The 18,247-nt window shown below is 38.2% G+C and overlaps 1 protein-coding gene across 1 annotated transcript in view; it reads left to right on the top strand.

Moving 5' to 3' along the window:
• PIEZO2 (piezo type mechanosensitive ion channel component 2) overlaps window positions 1-18,247 on the top strand; it is a gene marked incomplete at both ends in the record, with an annotated part of 302,122 nt that overhangs the window by 183,275 nt on the left and 100,600 nt on the right. The gene's annotated exons all lie outside the window — the stretch shown is intronic.

The raw sequence follows: 18,247 nt of genomic DNA, 5'->3' as shown, positions 1-18,247 counted from the left end.
ACAAATATGCCGCTTTAAATTAGTCACTAATTTTTTAAATTAAAAAAAATCTGATTGCAAATAAGTTGCCCCTGCCTCATTGGTGAAAGAGAAAGCTCATTCAGAGTTTGAATTAAGAAAAGATCCAGTGTTGGACTTGGGAGTATAGACTGACCTTTTATAAGCAGAAAATTATGTTATCTTCTTGGAGAATTTATCTTGAATTGTACTGTTGGGTACTTTGCCTGTGACACATCATATCGTGTGAGGAACTGCTGTTCCAAATTATACAGGAAATCATGTTTGAATATACAAGACACTGATGACAACTCAACAGGAGGCGCAGTAAATATATCTTCCTTGTTTCTTTTATGGCAGTTGTTTCTGCTGTGGAGTTACCTCAATCTGCTTTCAGGGAGATGTGTTTTAAGAGCATCAAGACAGGTGTTATCGGTGCTTGGAAACGCAAATCTGAGTGTGAGGAAAAACCCACTAATATGATTTTTAATGATTGGGGTAGGACTGGTGAATAAGTAGTGGCTAGAGGAGGAAAATGAGAGACATGTACTGGAATGGTGCAGAAAACATATTTTAGCATTTTTCATCCTAGAAGAAATTTGATACCATGCTATTTTATGTACCATGAAGCAGAGCTAAATATGCAGAGTTCCCATTAATACTAGTGGGTGATTTACATGGGTAAATTATATACTGAGAGGAGAATCTGATTCTCCAAATTATTCTCTGCTATTTTTACCCAGAAAATGCTGTTTAATATATTCTTACAAGAGGAGGACGGCAGATCATTCTCATGCCTATTCAGTTGTATGAACTCTCCTTACCCAGTTGCACTAAACTCACTCTATGAAAAAAAAAATACAGCAGGTAAATGTGTTTGCATGTATTAGCTTCAGTGCCATTACAAACAGACCTTTATCCACATATCAAGGGGAAATGAAACATGAAGAAAAAGAATTTTCATTTCTCTGTAAGGTTTTGAGGGCTCAATCTCCAGGTGAAGATCTACTTAGCTGCAGGGGCAGATGTGAATACTACCCCTGTTGGGCTGCTGGTGGCTATTATTTCTCTGTGCAGAGCATAAGGGTAGCATTTTAAAAAGCTGCTAACATTAGTATTTCTGAGTTTGAGTTCTCAAGTTGACAAGAAACGTATAAATTGTTTCTTATCAATAAAAATGTGTCTGGATAGTAATGCCTTCAGCTTGTCACTCTGTCCATTGATTTCAGACTAAATGAAGTTAAACTATACCCAACAAGATGGAAAGTTCTCAAGTTAACTGTATCTTTTTGTCATCCTTGTGCTGATCCTTCCTTTTAAGAATGCCTCAACTCGAACACTTGTGATAGTAAGAAGTGACTGAATAGTGTCGCAAGAAGAAAGCAGTTTTCTTGAAAGACATAGTCTGAAATCTGGTGAATTTACACATTTTCCCCTGAAACCTTATGGCATTCTGCAAGCAAAGTGCTTCCCCCAAAAGAGGATACTGAGATCATATAGCTGTGTGTATTTGCCAGAGTGCTCTTAACAAACACAAAGGCACCGATCTCCTACAAAGCGTCAGATCTAGTATTGTAGCCCTTGTGGTTCTGTGATGTGCAGATAGAGGCGGCACAAATGCAAAGACCCACCTAGATGCCATCCATCCAGCGTGCACTAGGATCTGTAGATGGAAAAATGTACGGGGGACTGAAAAGTCTGAAGAATCTACCCTTCAGTTAGGAGTTATATTCTTGTACCAATTAATACTGGTTAAATACCAACTGATCTCTGTCAAACAAAATGTCCACATTCATTTTATAACTTCATTTAAAATAGGTATCTGTATTCTGTGTTGACTTGCTGCTATATTGCAAAATTTGTGATTTACAGAGGTGGGAAAACAATAGCAAGAAGTATTCATTTAAAGCAAAATTGGGAAAATATCATATTTCTGCCATAAAGTTCTTTTCACCTGAGCTAAAAAGTCAATGAGGTAAAATGACTTTAGAAACTATGTACGCAGTGTCACAGCCTGAAAAAATCTGCAATAATATGTTTGCCATTTTTCAAATTGCTCCCCCCTTTCTTCCTGATGTTTATTTTGATAGAAGGGTGTAATAGGGGCAATGAGAAGGCCTTGCCAACATGAAGAAATAGGATCAGTGCAGCGGTATGAAGTTTATCCAGAGTCAGTGATTATTCCTGTCCAAAGCTGTGCTTATAAGCGTATTAATTTAAAGATGCAGTAATCTGACATATATTATACCCTATGTGCTTTCTTAGAGTCTTGTATTGCTTGTAGATTTCAGGTAGGCACCACCCTTACAAAGTGAGGCAAACCTAGGAGTCCAGGGAGTATCATCTGCTTCACAGTGGTACATTATTTCACATTTTATTCAAGAGAAAGGGAATTTGGAATTACACAACTAATTGCTTTGTTGCAATCTGAATGAGGAAATCTAATCCAAGACTGTCTTTTCAACAGGAAATTTTAATCTGAAAGAAGCCTATAAATCTCTTTAAGCAAGACTTTTTAAAGAGGTTTTACAGTGATAAGCAATAAGCTTGCTTAAATGACTCTATTTTTGAAGGGAGTGTTATACTGATATTTGCCATAGGTGGTAGATTCAGAATGTACAGTTTGTTTTCATATCCGAGATGAGTCCAGTCCAAAATCCTCCATTTGAACTTCCCTGAAACCTTTGATCTACATACAGAATTTGTAGTCCAAATGCTCTGTTTATCCAGGGTAATAAATGAATAAAAGCTTAAAAAAAAAAAAAAAAAAAAAAAAGCTTAAAAATATAAAAAGCTTAAAAATATTCCTGTATTCCTGCAGTTGTTAGATCAGTGTGGGACATCCAGCTATATATATATTTATTTTTTTTTCTAAATTAAAGGCCAAGTGTCCTAATAAAGTCTCAGCAGGAGAGCAGATATTGCCAACATAGCAAAATGTAGCTGATCGATTATCTTGTTGTCAGTGTCTTGCCTCTCTCCAGGTCAAAGCACTGGCCTTCTGCTGCTTTTTTGCCTCCACTAGAGCCAACGTGTTTCACCTGAGCTGCAGCTGCTGTTAGTCCTTGCTGCAGACTCTCTTTGGCACGTGGCTCAAACGTGACTCACCTCCAAGAGGCAGAATATTCTTACCCTGTATGAATTTCTAAGGTTTTTGGAGTTGCCTTGGAACCTGGCGATAAACCAGTGTTTGACAAGATGGAAGCGTAGAATCAGAGAATCATAGGACAGTTAGGGTTGGAAGGGACCTTCAAAGGTCATCGTGTCCAACCCCCCTGCGATGAGCAGGGACATCTTCAACTAGATCAGGTTGCGCAGAGCCCCATCCAGCCTGGCCTTGAATGTCTCCAGGGATGGGGCATCTACCACCTCTCTGGGCAACCTGGGCCAGTGTTTCACCACCCTCGAGTAATTAGAGTATTTGAACTTCATTTATGTGCCCTATATCCTCTACCAGCAAAAGCACACCTTGTAGTCACAGAGCATGCTCCAAACTGTGCCAGACTAGCTGTCATGTTTGTCACAGTGACCAGATTAGGTTTGGGAGCCAGGATTTCTCTCTTGCAGAGGAAAAGAAGTTAGCTAATCGACATTATTCTTGTGGAAGTTTTGCAGCCGAGCTTCATATTAACTATATAATGTACCACATCTTAGGAGACTATTAATTCTACTTAGAAGGCTTTAACCAATGTGCTTTCCTAGAACTTTATCTTCAGTTTCATAATCTTTTTAAAAAATTCTTTTGCAAAAAAAGTGAATGATTCTGTTAACAGTTTAGAAATGCAAGTTCAGACTCCCATTGACCAAAGACCTTGTAATCAGCCTTGCTATTATAATAATCTCTTTCTAAATTACGAAGTAGCCCAGGGCATGTGGGTTCATCTGGGCCCCTTTTCCCATGAAAGTTTGAATGAGATGATCTTTGAGGACCCTTCCAACCTGGGTTGCTCTATGATTCTGTGGTTCTAAGAGCTCTTCTGAATTGCATGATTCTGCGAAGGTGCTTTATCCTGGGCTTTTGTGCATCATACAAAATGAGTTTCTCAATATTATGCTAGGAAATGTTTCTGTACTACACAGTAAGTAGTCCATTTACTATCAGCGGAACCATCAGAGTCTGTGCTGTCTTCATTTTTTATTAATTATGTTGTAATGTATATCTGGTAATCAAAAAGATTTACACCGTTAGCTGTGGCTGTTGACCAGATAGCTACCAGAATTCATGGCGGCATGGCAGAAGAGTTGAAAATGTAGCTGAATCAAGGAATAGTGGAAAATTCATAGTAAATCTTCCAACCTTCTCCATTACATTTGTTTTGCCTTCCTAAGAGGCAGATGTACCAGCTCTAACAAACTTTGCATATTATTTAGTTTGCTTTTAGTATCTGACTTCACTGGAACAAGCTGGTATGGTTTATATCAGAAATTGCTCAAGATGACTGAGAAAGAAAAAATCCTGTTTAGTGAACCCTGCTCAGAATTTCATTACAAATTGAACTTTTTTCAAGACTGAAAAAGTTAATACATTTTTTTGTAACTCTTTTGAGTTTCGCACTTTTAACGATTTTGATAACACTGCATGGAATATCCAAATGCACTAGGAGAACCAGTGGTGGAGTTCCCAAACAGCTGTAGCAAGAAAGCCTTGGAAACATTGCAAAACTACTTGCTATTGTGAGATTTCCAGCTTAGTGTCTGCCACACAGGCATTTGGAGATTCATCCAAAATGAATTCACCTCTTTCAGCGCTTATTCAGAGGGATTCCTTGGAGATTCACTCATCAGCGGGCATGTAATAAATGTCCATGCTGCACTCACTTTATAGCAGATTTGTACTCAACATTGATTTAAAATGGTTAGCTCAGGTTTTGGTGGAAGTCCAGTGGTGACTACAGAGAAGTTGATGCAAACTTACCCAGTTTTGCTAGGGAGAATTTCTAGCCCTTGCTGATCTTTATGTGGTTATTAATACCCATCTCTTTTTAGTGACATACTGCAATTCTTTACAATCAGGAAATTCTTGTTTGTGGCAGGATTTACAGCAAGTTTGAAACTCTGAAAAAAAAAAGTAACAGATGCAATAGTAAGTAAACTGCAATAGTTTATCTGGCAGAACAGCCCTCCCAGCCTCCCTGACAGTCTGTGGTGGTCGCTCTACATCCCCACGGTAGAGCCGTCGGCATCCACCATAACTGCCACCCCGCACAAAGTGCCAAATTTAGCCTTGGCAGAAGCAGACACGACTTCATTCATGTTAGTGGCCTTGTACCACAGGTGATTTACACCCCTCTGTCTTTCTCTGGGCTTGAAAGAGTTGTAAACTGAGAAAAATGCTAAAACCTTTTCAAAATAACAGGTTTCTGCACGCGGGAAAGACCAGTTTCTGAGCCATTTTTGCCGCAGTGGCAAGCCTGAGACAGGGGAGCTCCCTGGCAGCCAGGTGGGGCTGCCCTGGCTATGACTGGTTCTCGTTAGTGGGGAGCAGGGAGCCTTGGCAGTCCCAACAATGTGTGTGCTGTATCTGGAAACCAAGCGTAAGCTGCAAACATAAAAATCAGTCAGCATCGCATGACATAATGTTGGCAAGTTGCCACCTCCTTGCTCTCTCCTGCCCCCAAATACTCATGTGTTACCGTAAGAACAGGCAAAGGTGCCTCTTTCTTGGGATGCGTTGAAATGTTGCGGTAAGAGAGACAGAGAGAAGTGAGAAAGATTTTAGAAGTGCTGATATAAATCGATGAACTTGCCTGCTGATTCTGGTTCGACTGAACGGGGTGTGCAATCACTCCCATAACAGCCTTCCCATTTCTCCATCCACTTAGGCAGCTGATTTGCCTGGGACCAACACACCTCTCCACTAACAGAGGCTCTGCTCATGATGGGGGAGAGCAAGATCACTCCACTCTCCCATATACACCGTGCATCTGCTTATGTGTATCTGATTCCCACACTGACACTCAAAATACAGATTCCCTGCCTGTCACAGGTTGTCCTGTGTGGGCATGCAGGGGATGACTGAGAAGAATTGACCCTTTAATTTTCTTTTCATATTCTTTGAAGAACAGGGATCTGCAAGCTGTAATAATTGAGCAAGTGCCTCAAAAAAAAAAGCTGGAAAAGGGACAGACAGACATCAACCCCTCCCCTCCTACTGGATTCAGAATGTTGTTGCTTTGGGGTATTAGGAGACATAGATTACAACTGGCAAACTTCTCCTGGCATTGCAAGCTTGCCTCTACTATTTTTCTGAGGTCTGCCTGCATGCCCAGAAATCATGATGATAAATATTTAGCACTTATGTAGCTCTTTGTGTTTTCAGCTCAATGTATCAGCATTTGCAAATGAATCATCTCACATTGCTCAGAGGTAGTACAAAAGACAGTCCTGAGTAAGCTGACCTGAGCACACACAGGGGGAGTTAGTCCTTGTCTGTGCAGGAGGCGATCTCCATCAGTTCCTCTAAACACTCAGAGTGGATGTGCTTAATCTCCTGTTTATGTTCATTTAGCTGAAGTTGGGAACTTACTGACAAAAACTGAGCCAATCAGGGTCCAATTAAACCAGTTTAAAATGAGCTATGTTATACAGCTTTGGTTTTGAAATTAGTTAATTAGGCATTTTCTCAAGCCTTATTGGTCATTATCCCTTTATCATCTTTCCAGTATCTTGCTATTTTATTTTCTTCTTCTGTTTAAAAACAATTGGGACTCATAGTTTGCATTTCTACCTTAATGCTTTCCTCTTCTAAAAAATAATATCTTATTTTCTCATATTTTCTACTGCCTTAATTTAGGTCTCAATCACTCTTGCTTTTTTTTTTTTATTTTAAATCCATTTCACCACCAACTGAGTAAATGGAAAATCTTTTTATCCTCTGCATGCATCACTGAACTTAGCAGACTGTCCCAGTGTGACTGAAAAGTATCATCATTCCCTTTCAGAGGTGGAAAAATTCCCTAACAGAAAAGTTAGATGAATTGCGTAACCCCCACAGATAGCCAGAGCTTGGAATAAAACCTATAGTTTTTGGCTGCCATCTGTGTCCTTAGGTTCCTAGATCACAGACCAAGTTACCTCAAAGTTAAAATCAGTATGGAGCACACTTTAAAACAATTTCTTTTCTTCTGCATATGTTATTCTAAGAGGTAATTAAATCTCTTAAGCTGGCAGGCAGTTGCATGGTTAGTTGTTGTACCAGGTCACTTACACGTTCTGGTCATGTAGCACCACCTTGCTGAATGCTGATGCTCACTGGGATTATTTGAGCATGATCTCCTTTCCCTAAATGATTTCTGCTGTAGCTTTGCACTCAATGGTTTAGCTGTGTAAGTGCATCTGTCCTTCTCCCAACACCTGGGCTTAGGACAAGGCCAACCATGGGCTGCACAACCTGCTTGAGTTTTGGGAGCAGGTTGTCCTCCCTTCACATCCCCTGCACTGCCTGTGTGAGACTTTCTTAGGTGGGACTGTTGGCTCCTGTCTTTTCAGCAGCTCTGACAGCTCATTTTGAAAAACTCGTAACCTCAGTCACCAATTGGCACAGAAAGACATCATTAAGCCGTGCCTCCTGCTGTGTGCTGAGGGGTCCAAGCTCACCCTCTGGCAAGGGGAAGCCTTTCTGCCCACGGATGTTTCTGAACATGCCTTTGGTTTTCTCCCGCCCACTTTCCACATGGCTCCTTAGAAACCTGGACCTGGTTTCTCATTACTTTCATCTCTGAGAAGAAAACGCAACTAAACATTAAACATTTTTAATTTTGTTGGCATGATTTGGGTGTTGTCCTTCCCCAGGCGGCGCAGTTCAGTATGGGCTGCTTTTTGTTTGCCCATATGGTCGCGGGGAACATACACATACGTGAAGAAGGGAAATCGGTGGCAAACTACTGCACCTGGTGCCAACCAGCCTTCTCTGCTGGGGTGGCTTTTATTTGTCCATCCTCTCATCCCAGCAGCGCTGCCTCAGGTCCTGCAGCCTCCATGCTCCCTGAGTTGCCTCCAATTTGTAGCTGAAACTGTTTGAAAAAAAACCCAACCTGGTGCATTTAGTAGTTTTATTTTAGTGACAGAACAAACAACCATCTGCCTAATTCTCTATTTAACACGTGACCCAGGGTGCTGCTGTCAAAGCAGTGACACTGCTGGTCCTGGCGAGGAGGGATTGTGTTGAAGGAGACACTCTAGTTAAGGTATCAGGCAGGGGCCCTAAAGCAATTTCTTCTGCAGCTTTATCTCCATTTTACCTTCTTCTTACTATCCTGTCTGATAGTCCTCCCTCCGCCAGATGCCCAGTTGTCTTATTGGGATGAAAAGATACTGGAATTGCTGCTCCAGCATGTTTCTTCATCAGATCATCACACCTGGAGGTCCCAGCAAAGGTCCTCAAAGGCAACAGCAACACCATTGCTTTTCTAGCTCGCTGATACGCTGAAAAGGGTAACATCAATATCAATACTCACCAGAAACTCAGGGCACTGCTCAGCTGTATCATGGGTAATGAAACAGTATGAGGATCCAGAGAGGAACCCACTGATGGGATAAATCTTCATGTGTGGCTCTTGAAGGTATACTTTGTCTCAGTAAACAAGGGATTAATAGACCCACATCTACTATTAGTGATAACAGTGGGGAATTATTGCCTCTAAGGCAATGAAAACACACTACAAGCCTTTGGAATAGAAAATCAGTACAAAGCTCATTTACTGGATTAAATGTGCTATATAGCTCACAAATCTTTGTGCTCAGACTTAAATTCCCCTCAGGGCAGCTGCTTTATTTCAGATATATAAAGTATTTGAATGTCTGAAGTTCGGTCATTTTTAATGGATGCCCAATCCTTAATAGCTTCCAGTCACATAGTCTCAGAGAAAATTCCATTATCTGGTTACTTTAAAAAAGCAGGTTATATAGCAGATACTATCTAACATCCTGATTTAAAGTTGTTAATTCACTTGGGAGCAAAATGATTTTATTGTGGCTGCTTATATGGTCATTTTTGATCTCCCTGAATTAAGATTTGTATTGTATTTACAGTTTTTGCAAGCTTTTATATAATTCACAGCCCTTAAAGCTATCCTTTCTCTTCTACAGCTTCCTGGATTAATGGCCCATAATTTCTCTCTGTCCTCATTATGCGGATGATATTAGTACACAAGTTTTAAATTACTTATTTTCTATGAGGTTTCTCATGCAATAGATGTGCCTTTGAAATTAGTTTTTCTTTAAAAGAAAAGTCACTGATGTTCAGATGAGGGTGGGAGATATACCAGGGCTGGTTTTGTCATTGCCAGAAAAGCTTTGATCCAATAGAAACTATGGAAACCAAGACTTGGTAAAAAAAAAAAGTACGTAGACATCTGCTAAAGAGCTATAGAAATATGATGATATTAGAACAAAAATTAGAATGATCTACTTACCCACCAAGCCTATATTCACTGTGTGTATGCCTTTATTATACCGTTGTGATAGCAACACTCTGAAGGAAAACACTTCCAGTCTTAGTCTACGTTTTCAGATATTTAAAAAAAAAAAAAAAAAAAGAGTTATTAACTGTTAAGCTGAAATTTATCATAATACTTCTCAACCTAAACAATCAAATTTTTTGTGTTATTGTTAATATGGCACACTTCCACTTAGCCAGTTACAAATTATCCAAGTCTGAACCAAAGCAGGGTCTAGGACTTTTAAGTGCTAAAAATACTTGCAATGCTTTTTAAAGCCGGTATCACTCTGAAAAGGATAAATTTTATAGCTTTAGCCCAGCTGTGGACTGAGGTTTACTTCTGCAGTATCTCCCTACACAGTTGTCCTGCTGTGCTGAGGAGAAAGCCTGAAGGATCAGTTCCTTCTCTGTGGAATCTTATAAATAACATGATTTGGAAAGATAAATGTCAATTTTCCCTTCCCCCGCCCCACTTAAAAAGCTCTGTGAAACCAAATGCCTTCTGCTCATCTTAACCGTAATTCTTCGGGATGCTTAATGCATTTCAGTCGACTTTCCCACCTCTTTCCTCCTTGTGTTTTGCTATTTCTGTAAAAATGGGTTGTCAGTTCAAGATATTCTGGAGTGTTTGCCCCAGCATGGCCTGAATTCCCAGTCTATAGCCTAGAGAGTAACAACCTTCTAGAAGGCAAGGATGGGCCTGGAGTTAGCACAGGACTAGACAAGTCCTTTCCAATGGCATGTATTTCTCTGGGTATTTAGCCAAAAGATGTACTGGGGGGAGTGGAGTGGCTCACAGGATTCTCTTGCGAGAGTCTTTACGGATATAATTTAAGGATTCTAGCTTGTGTGTAAGCCTACCATCCAAGTACAGAAAACTCAACCGAATAGCTTGTGTGAACAGGAGTCTCCCAACTTTTAGGAGGGTTGTGTAGGAATTATATTTTCTGTTTGGTAATTTATTTTTTAAGTGTTTCTGCTCCTTCCCCCTCTTCTCCCAGATGATTTTCAAATTTGATGAGAGTATGTACCTCCTTTAAGTTAATGTTGAAAAAAGGTTCACTCTTCAAGCAATGCTTAGGGTTTGGTTCAGTATTTCAGAGTCATAGAATCATAGAAGGATTCAGTTTGGAAGGAACCTTAAAAATCATCTATTTCCAACTCCCCTGCCATGGGCAGGGACACCTTCCACTAGACCAGGTTGCTCAAAGCCCCATCCAGCCTGGCCTTGAGCATTCCCAGGGATGGGGCATCCACAGCTTCCCTGGGCAACATGTTCCAGTGCCTCACCACCCTCATGGTGAAGAATTTCTTCCTTATATCCAGTCTAAATGTAACCTCTTTCAGTTTGAAACCATTACCCTTTTTCCTATCAGTGCTCTCCCTTGCAAAAAGTCCCTCTCCAGCTTTCTTGTAGGCCTCATTTAGGTATTGGAAGGCTGCTATAATATGAATCTCAACCTTTGGAACTTGGCCTGTGAAACATTAACTTTTGCCTTTTCTCCCCATATGTCAGCCCACTTTCACTAAAAAAAAACAACAACAAAAAAGATTTCTAACACCACCACCGCCCCCCAGAAAAAAAAGCGCTACATTTTTTTCCCAATTTCTGGAGCTTTACTCTTATTAAATTACTCTCTTTGTAGATAAACTGTTGCTCCTTTTTCTGCTCTGTCATCTGCCTCACCTCCTCTTCTACTTCACTTTTCTTCTTGTTTGGCCACCTTTAGCATCTTCGTTTTAGGGCTCGTCTATCCCAATGTCAGTTTTGATAGTCCGTTCTCCTACCTCAGACATGCAGGCACCACTCGCCTCTCCTTCCATGTGAGAAGGGTGAAATAAGTAAGCAAGAGAAGATAACCAGATGACATAAAGATTCAGACAGTTCATAAAATCCAACAGAAATTGAGAAGCTCTACAAAGATGGATTCCCCAAATCCAGCCCAGCACAGAGGAAGTTTCTGATGCCATTTCTGTGAATAACCGTCCAATATGTCCTGGCTTCAGAAAAAAAAAAAAAAAAAAAAGTACAATCATAAACATTAAATCATAAAATTCAGCTCCTGAAGTGGCTTCATGCAGACATTTTCTTTGAACTGTAATCTTCATTGCCCTGTTCTGGATTTAATTTCCAGTCTTCTACCATGTCAAAGAGTTGCAGACTTGCATCATTGTTTTATTTTATTTTATTAGTCTATGGTAAATCTTTTCCTGAAACAGGAAGCATGTCCTGTGAAATAATCTTTCCTCCTTAAATCAGTCAGTATTTGTAATGTACATCCAGCTTCTTGCAGATAAAGAGCAAATGTTACATATAATAACAGCAATATTTGGATGAAGAAGGCTTGAAATAGCTGTAAAAAAGTCTTGGAAATTACAAGGTATTCTCTGTGATTTGATAATTTTCCACAAAACCCCGTGTGTGTTAGTGTTCTAAGTATAGTATTAAAATTGTAGTTTATTTTGACTTCTCCATTTCCAAAGTTCATCTTGATTTTATATTATGGTACAATACAAATCTTAGATTGCAGTACACATAATTCATGATGCAATATACATATAGTAGCAGCTATGTGTGAGAAAGTTAAACAAAAGGATTACTATTCCATACTGGCAGATCTCTGTACCTTTCTGTTGCCCTATGTCAAAACAGCTGTGGAGGTGAGACCGTAAAGTATAAGTATTCTCGGTGTTGTAATTGCCCACTAAAATCAGTAGTGTAGCACTGCTACAGTATTAGATCTGCAGTTTCCAAATCAATGCCACCTAGACACCCCCAGCCTCTAAAACTGCATTCAGTAAGCTTAAAGAAATTGGCATGGTTGTCTTTAAAAAGAAATAAGCACTACAACACACATTACACTCATGCCTAAAATGTCGTGATCATTCCTCCTGTTATGGAGATAATGTCTATCTAGTTAAACAATTCTCAATAAAGACGCACATTTTAATTGCTTCCCTTGATAAAAAATGGCACAATCACATTTGGTCTGGGGTTTCAAACATCCTGCCTTTACATCCTACGGAAACAGTAGCTTCTGGCTTCTAATAAACCACGCAGCATTACATGGAATAGCTGTACAGATTTCTTCGCTTTACCACCACTTAGCTGGTTTCACTATGTTTCTTTGCCCTATTACCTTGAAAAAGAATGTTTAAGAATATAAACCAGAAAATTGAGTGTCTTAGGAGAACTTTTGCTTCCCTTCTTTCTTATCGCCAGTATTTTACTATTTCTTAGAGTATCTGAAGTTCTGTTCCTTTTCTCTATTTGTTACATATGAAGACCATTTAAAGCTATGTCATGATATAAATACATCCAGTTATTTTATTAATGTAGTCTTATACTTCTGACCAGAATGATTTGTAGAAAGTGGCATTTAGGAAAATGTTTGACAGATCTGCATGAAGTTTTAAGCTTTTATATGTTTGCCAGTTAAGCAAACCAGACAATTTCAGTCACCATACATTGACAGCTGGCTAGAATATATAAGAATAAAACAAAGCAGCATGCAAAGTCACGAGCATTTGTAATTATCTACTGAGGTTGAGCAAATTGAGACTGAGAATCCACTATACTCTCAGAGCCTTCAGAGGAAATATAATCAATAGGACATGATAACAGAGGTTTTCCTGCCACTGTGAATCACTTCATGTCCTCTTTGATCGAAAGCACTGAGTGAATTTTTTATGTGTGGTTTGCACGTTGTGAGGAGTTCGGCCAGACTCATGAGAAGACCTGTTGTATGTATGTCTTTTGCTTCCACTTAGTGAGTCAGAATTGAGTCTGTAAAACATTATAAGTTATTACCTTGGAGGCTTGCTGCAGCAAATGTGAATGTTTTTGTTATAATAATGTATTTTGATGCATATTCATAAGTGCTGTATGCAAGGTAATTGCTTCTGTCGCTAAATGGACACTATTTATATAATTTTTGTTCCCCATCCTTAAACAAATGACACAGCTCTGAAACTCAGTCAGAATTTCAGCACAGTCTCACCCCAAGTTCTTTCAGACAAGTTAAAGAAAAAACATAAGATATTAAGTTCATTTCTATTCAAATTGAATTTTCTAAATCTCCAAATAGTTCTGGTGATAATTGGTAGTCAGGAGTTCAGGATTTCTCCCTCTGCCTCCATACCCTCTCATATAGTGTGAGTCTTTTCTATCTCCATCCCCTTCTCTTACCAGTCAGACATTTTCAGGTAGCTTGCAGGAATTTAGTGCCATTTGTATTATATCTCATGCTCCTCTGTTGATGTTTATTGGAACTGGCCAGCTTGCTCACTCAGTGCTGGGAAGACAAGAGAGATCAAATAGTTCCTTAGGAAGACAAGGTCACTGGTATTACTTAAGAGAAAAGAAGGAAAAAAAAAAAAAACCACAACAAAAAACAAAACCTTAATTGCCCTTGAATTTTGTTCCCATGGCTTTGTGTATTAATGCATCAAGATTTTGCACTGACCAGTTTGAAGATTACAGATCTAATGCTCTGGCAATAAAACAGCTTTTACCTATTTCCTAAGGGATGTTAAACTGTCAAAAGAAAGCCAAATGTATTTTGATAAACATGTAAATATGGGTTTTTACACTGATATTTGTAGTGGTGTCCATGTGTGACCCCTAGACTGTGGAAAGGGGTGTGACAGAGGTGCGCTATAAATGATTGCTATGGATCATTGGATGACATTGCTATAAATTGTGAAGCTCAGAGAAGATACAGAAAGATGACTCCTACTCTGTCATGTATTTGCAAGTAGTATGTCAAGCAGTACACGGAATTGTACGAGGATGCAGCAGCTGAAAATCCCATTTAGACACTAGGTATTATAGAAACTAAATGCAGTAGAAAATCATAAGGCAGTAGACTGTTTGCTATCATTTGAAATAAAAATTGGATGCCTTTCTAAACTCTAAAATGTGATTCAACCACAAGTTATTTGTTCAATACAAGAATTATTGTGTGTCCTACATTGTGCAAGAAGTCAGAATTATTACTTCCTTTCCTGGCCTTGGAAATTTTGAGGCAAATCCTGGTCTGAAATCGACTCCTAAAACACCAGTACATGCAGGATCTGAACTGACAAATATATTATATTTTTACAAAGAAAAATATTCCAGATCCATTTTATTGGAGGCAAAATTCACAGACCTAACAGATCTGTAATTACTGTGTTGGATAATTCTGTATATGAGATATATGTTTATTTTTTTGCTTTATGTAACCATTTTTGTTCATATTTGATACCATGAATTATTATTAACACCATTTTTACACTCTAGTGTAATAATAAAGTAATGCATGCTGGAGAAGTTCTAACAATGTACATAGTGCAGTAATGAAACGTGGTATTTCAGCAACTCTTCAGGTCAAATAGCTGTGGGTGCAAAAGGAATTTATTTTTCTGTTTTCAATTAAAATTGCAATTGCTTTTCTGATTTTTAAAGCTAGACTGATATAATAAGTTTGTTTTGTTTTATTTTTTTATGATCACAGCTTACAGCTTTGTCAGGGAGTGACAGAAGATCAAAGTGCATCTGCTGGAAGGATGATTCACAGATTTCAGTAGGAAACTTTGCTGGGAAAACAAGCTTATAGCATAGGAACTGGACAAAAAAGATACAACCTTTAAGAACCGGTTTTCACTGTGTTGTGTCAGAACATTCCTCAGGCAGACATTCTAGTTCCTCTTGGCCCCTTATAGTTTCCAAAATTTCCCAAATGATTTCTACTGCACTTAAATAATATATTTTTTTTTAATAAAATGCATTTTTCAGAGTACTGATGAGGACTTTGAAACCCACAATTTTTACTTCTTTGCAAAGACAGAAAGATTAATCTATTACATCTTGCATATGCCCAGTTGTTTTTGACATTACATGCAGTCTTTTGAAGAGCAAAATATTTATATTAGTGAATGGTTGCTAGTTATTTGTTGCATTTGTCTTCTGTACCCAGACATGCATATGCATGTTTTGTATGGCATCTGACTTCCCTCACTTAGGACTCATTCCGACTTTACTGATGGTCATCTTAAGACAAAGCCACTCTAAGATCAGAGTTGGGCACAAATAGAGCTGATTGTGATCAATACTTAATGTGAAGACATCTTTGTGGAATAAAGTATGCAGAACTGAATAACGCCCTAATATATGTTGCTTACTGTAAACGCTTATACATTTTACGGCAGTCATTCCTTTGTATTTAAAAGGTTGGAGTAAGAGAAGATGACTCTGTGTCTCTGAAAAATGTTCCACAGCAGCAGTTCTCACTGAAGATAATGATGAAGCATAAATATTGAATGAGTAGCAACTTGTAGCCTGATTGGAGGCCAGAACAGGCAGAATGAGCATTCCTGAGACATCAGTCTATTTTGAATTTCATAGAGGGAGAATGTTGCGTTGAGTGCCTTTGTGACTAACAAGTCTCAAAAACCAAGGGGAGCTCAGAAATAATCAGCAGTTCCTGTAGATTAATGGTTTATGAGACACGGTGAAGTGTTTCATGAGACAGAGTGAAATGGGTTAAATAAATGCATTGCTGGTCGGGTGGCAACTAAGAGCGAAGAGGTGCATTGTAATTTATGTATATGTGATGAACGCAGGGTCAGAAGGGAGCAGAATTAAGTGTAATAGTAAAATGTATGGGTAATTTGAAGCAAGCAAATGAAACTAAGAGAAAGAAGATTTAACTGAAACAATAAAATTTCTGAACTGCTAGGATTATCTGGAATATTTTTATCAGTGGAGATAAAAGTATAACACAAGTTTTTGAGACTTTATAGTCATATTGTGTTATAAATGGTACTATGTGAATGAAATATGTGATAAGAAGATCATGTTTGCTTGGAAGAAGAGTTCAAGGACCTTCAGGAAGTGATCTTTCCCTTCATTTCCGTAGGAAATACTCGTCACTCACTGTCAATGGAAAGGCTTCTAAATTCAGTAAGGACTGGATTTCACTCTGATTCTCATATGTTTGTGAAACAGAAATAGGGTGATTCGTACTGTTCTTACATAGAAAAACTTAAAATGAACAATAGATGAAGGTCTGTGTTGCAAAATAGAGGTAGAAGAAAAGCTAATAGGACCTCAACAACCCTGATCATTGACAGGCAAAAATTACAAGTCAGTTGGAAGAGAGGAAAGCAGACAAAACAAGATGTTCCCCTATGCTGATAGAAATATGAACAGAACACAATCCAGCGTGAATTTCAGTCAGATGGAGCCAATCCGTAACACCAGCCCTGAATGTGCTTGGATGCTATGGAAGTTTGAATCTGGGTCAATTCCAAACACAGCTCTATCTGCTCCTTGAAGTTACAACAATTTATTTCAATTTATTTTGTATGCAGGATCTTTTTTTTTTTTCTATTCCAACCTTGGACCCACCCAAAATCTCTGAGAAGTCTTAAATTTTATAGCCTTTGGCTTGTGTTGACAATCAGAATGAGAAGTGAGTGCTGATAAATTGTGTAATAAAATGCTATAGAGCTCTAGTTCTGGCAGTTAATGGTATTATACCAATGCCACAAACCCCCAGTGAATGAATAGGTATTACCTCTCCTTTTTTAATATTCTTTTCACTTTATAGCATCCAAAGGGCAGATTTCAAGCCGTAGATCTCTGTTGAATATCATTCTTTGTATTCATTCACCCTTTCATGTTGAATCTTGTGAGGTAAAGGAAGAAGTAATCTTCTAGACATTTACTATTTATGATTAAATCTCCCAGCAGAAAAACTTTTAATGTATTTGTTTTACTCTTTCAAAGTAACAATAGTTTGGGATTTTGTGTTCTATCATGAAAGAGTTCTCCTTAATATTCTCTTAGAATTAAATCTGGTGGGTTTTTTTGGTTTTGTTTTGTTTTATTTTTTTTTTTTTTAGGACTAGAAAACTTAAATATACATTATGGAAGAAAAACCTTTGTCAGTAAAACAAAATTATTTATAATGAATACTAACATATGCTTCTGGTAGTTCCATGCACTAGCTTTAGAGCTCTGCAAAATATTTTATACTGAAAGAACTGGATTCATTTTGACTTCCTACTAGTTCTGTTTCAGCATCTAATGCATCTACAAAGCGTTTAACATCTCATCTTAACATTAAAATGCTGGGAATATTTTAATTCCTAAGTGTTACTTCCAACATAGATTTCTTATGTGATAGAAATAGTATGAGATCTCAGTTTTTCCAGAACTAGTGAAATCTCTTGTACCATTGATATTAATACTGCTACTACATTAATACTAATTATGGAATTAATTTTTCTTCTGTTTTTTTTTTTTTCCTCAATGATTTGATCATACAGAACAATTGCCTCTCTGAATGTTTCCCTTTTCTGTACACAACAGCTATGAATTCAGTGGAGCTCTCTATGTTTATAAGTATTTGCATAATTAGATAGCAATTTATTAATGGTATCAACTTGTTTTTTAATCATTAAGCCATTCAGTGTGGTGAGGAGATGTACTTTACATTTCTGTTCTGGCAGAGTGTATGGAAGGGTGGTGTATGTCAGTTTACTAAATCACTCTGAAAGGTCATGTTACTGTGATGTGCCAAATAGTCTTGCAGCCAGATTTTCTCTTCTACTTTTTTTTGTAGCTCTGGGCCTACAGGGCACAGGTTACTTAAAGTTTTCACATTGGACATGGCAGATGTAATAATATGATACTCCCATTTTTTTATGTTGAAAACCAAGTGCAAAAAACTTTACTTTTCACTAAATATTGTGGAATAAAAATATTCACGTGCATTTTAGATAAGATGGCAAATAATATTTTTGAGCAGAGCAATGGTATTA

Source organism: Nesoenas mayeri (genome assembly GCF_963082525.1).
Source record: "Nesoenas mayeri genome assembly, chromosome: 2".
Classification (NCBI taxonomy): domain Eukaryota; kingdom Metazoa; phylum Chordata; class Aves; order Columbiformes; family Columbidae; genus Nesoenas; species Nesoenas mayeri.
The sequence above is the reverse complement of the archived record's forward strand: the minus strand, read 5'-3'. Positions and strand labels throughout refer to the sequence as shown.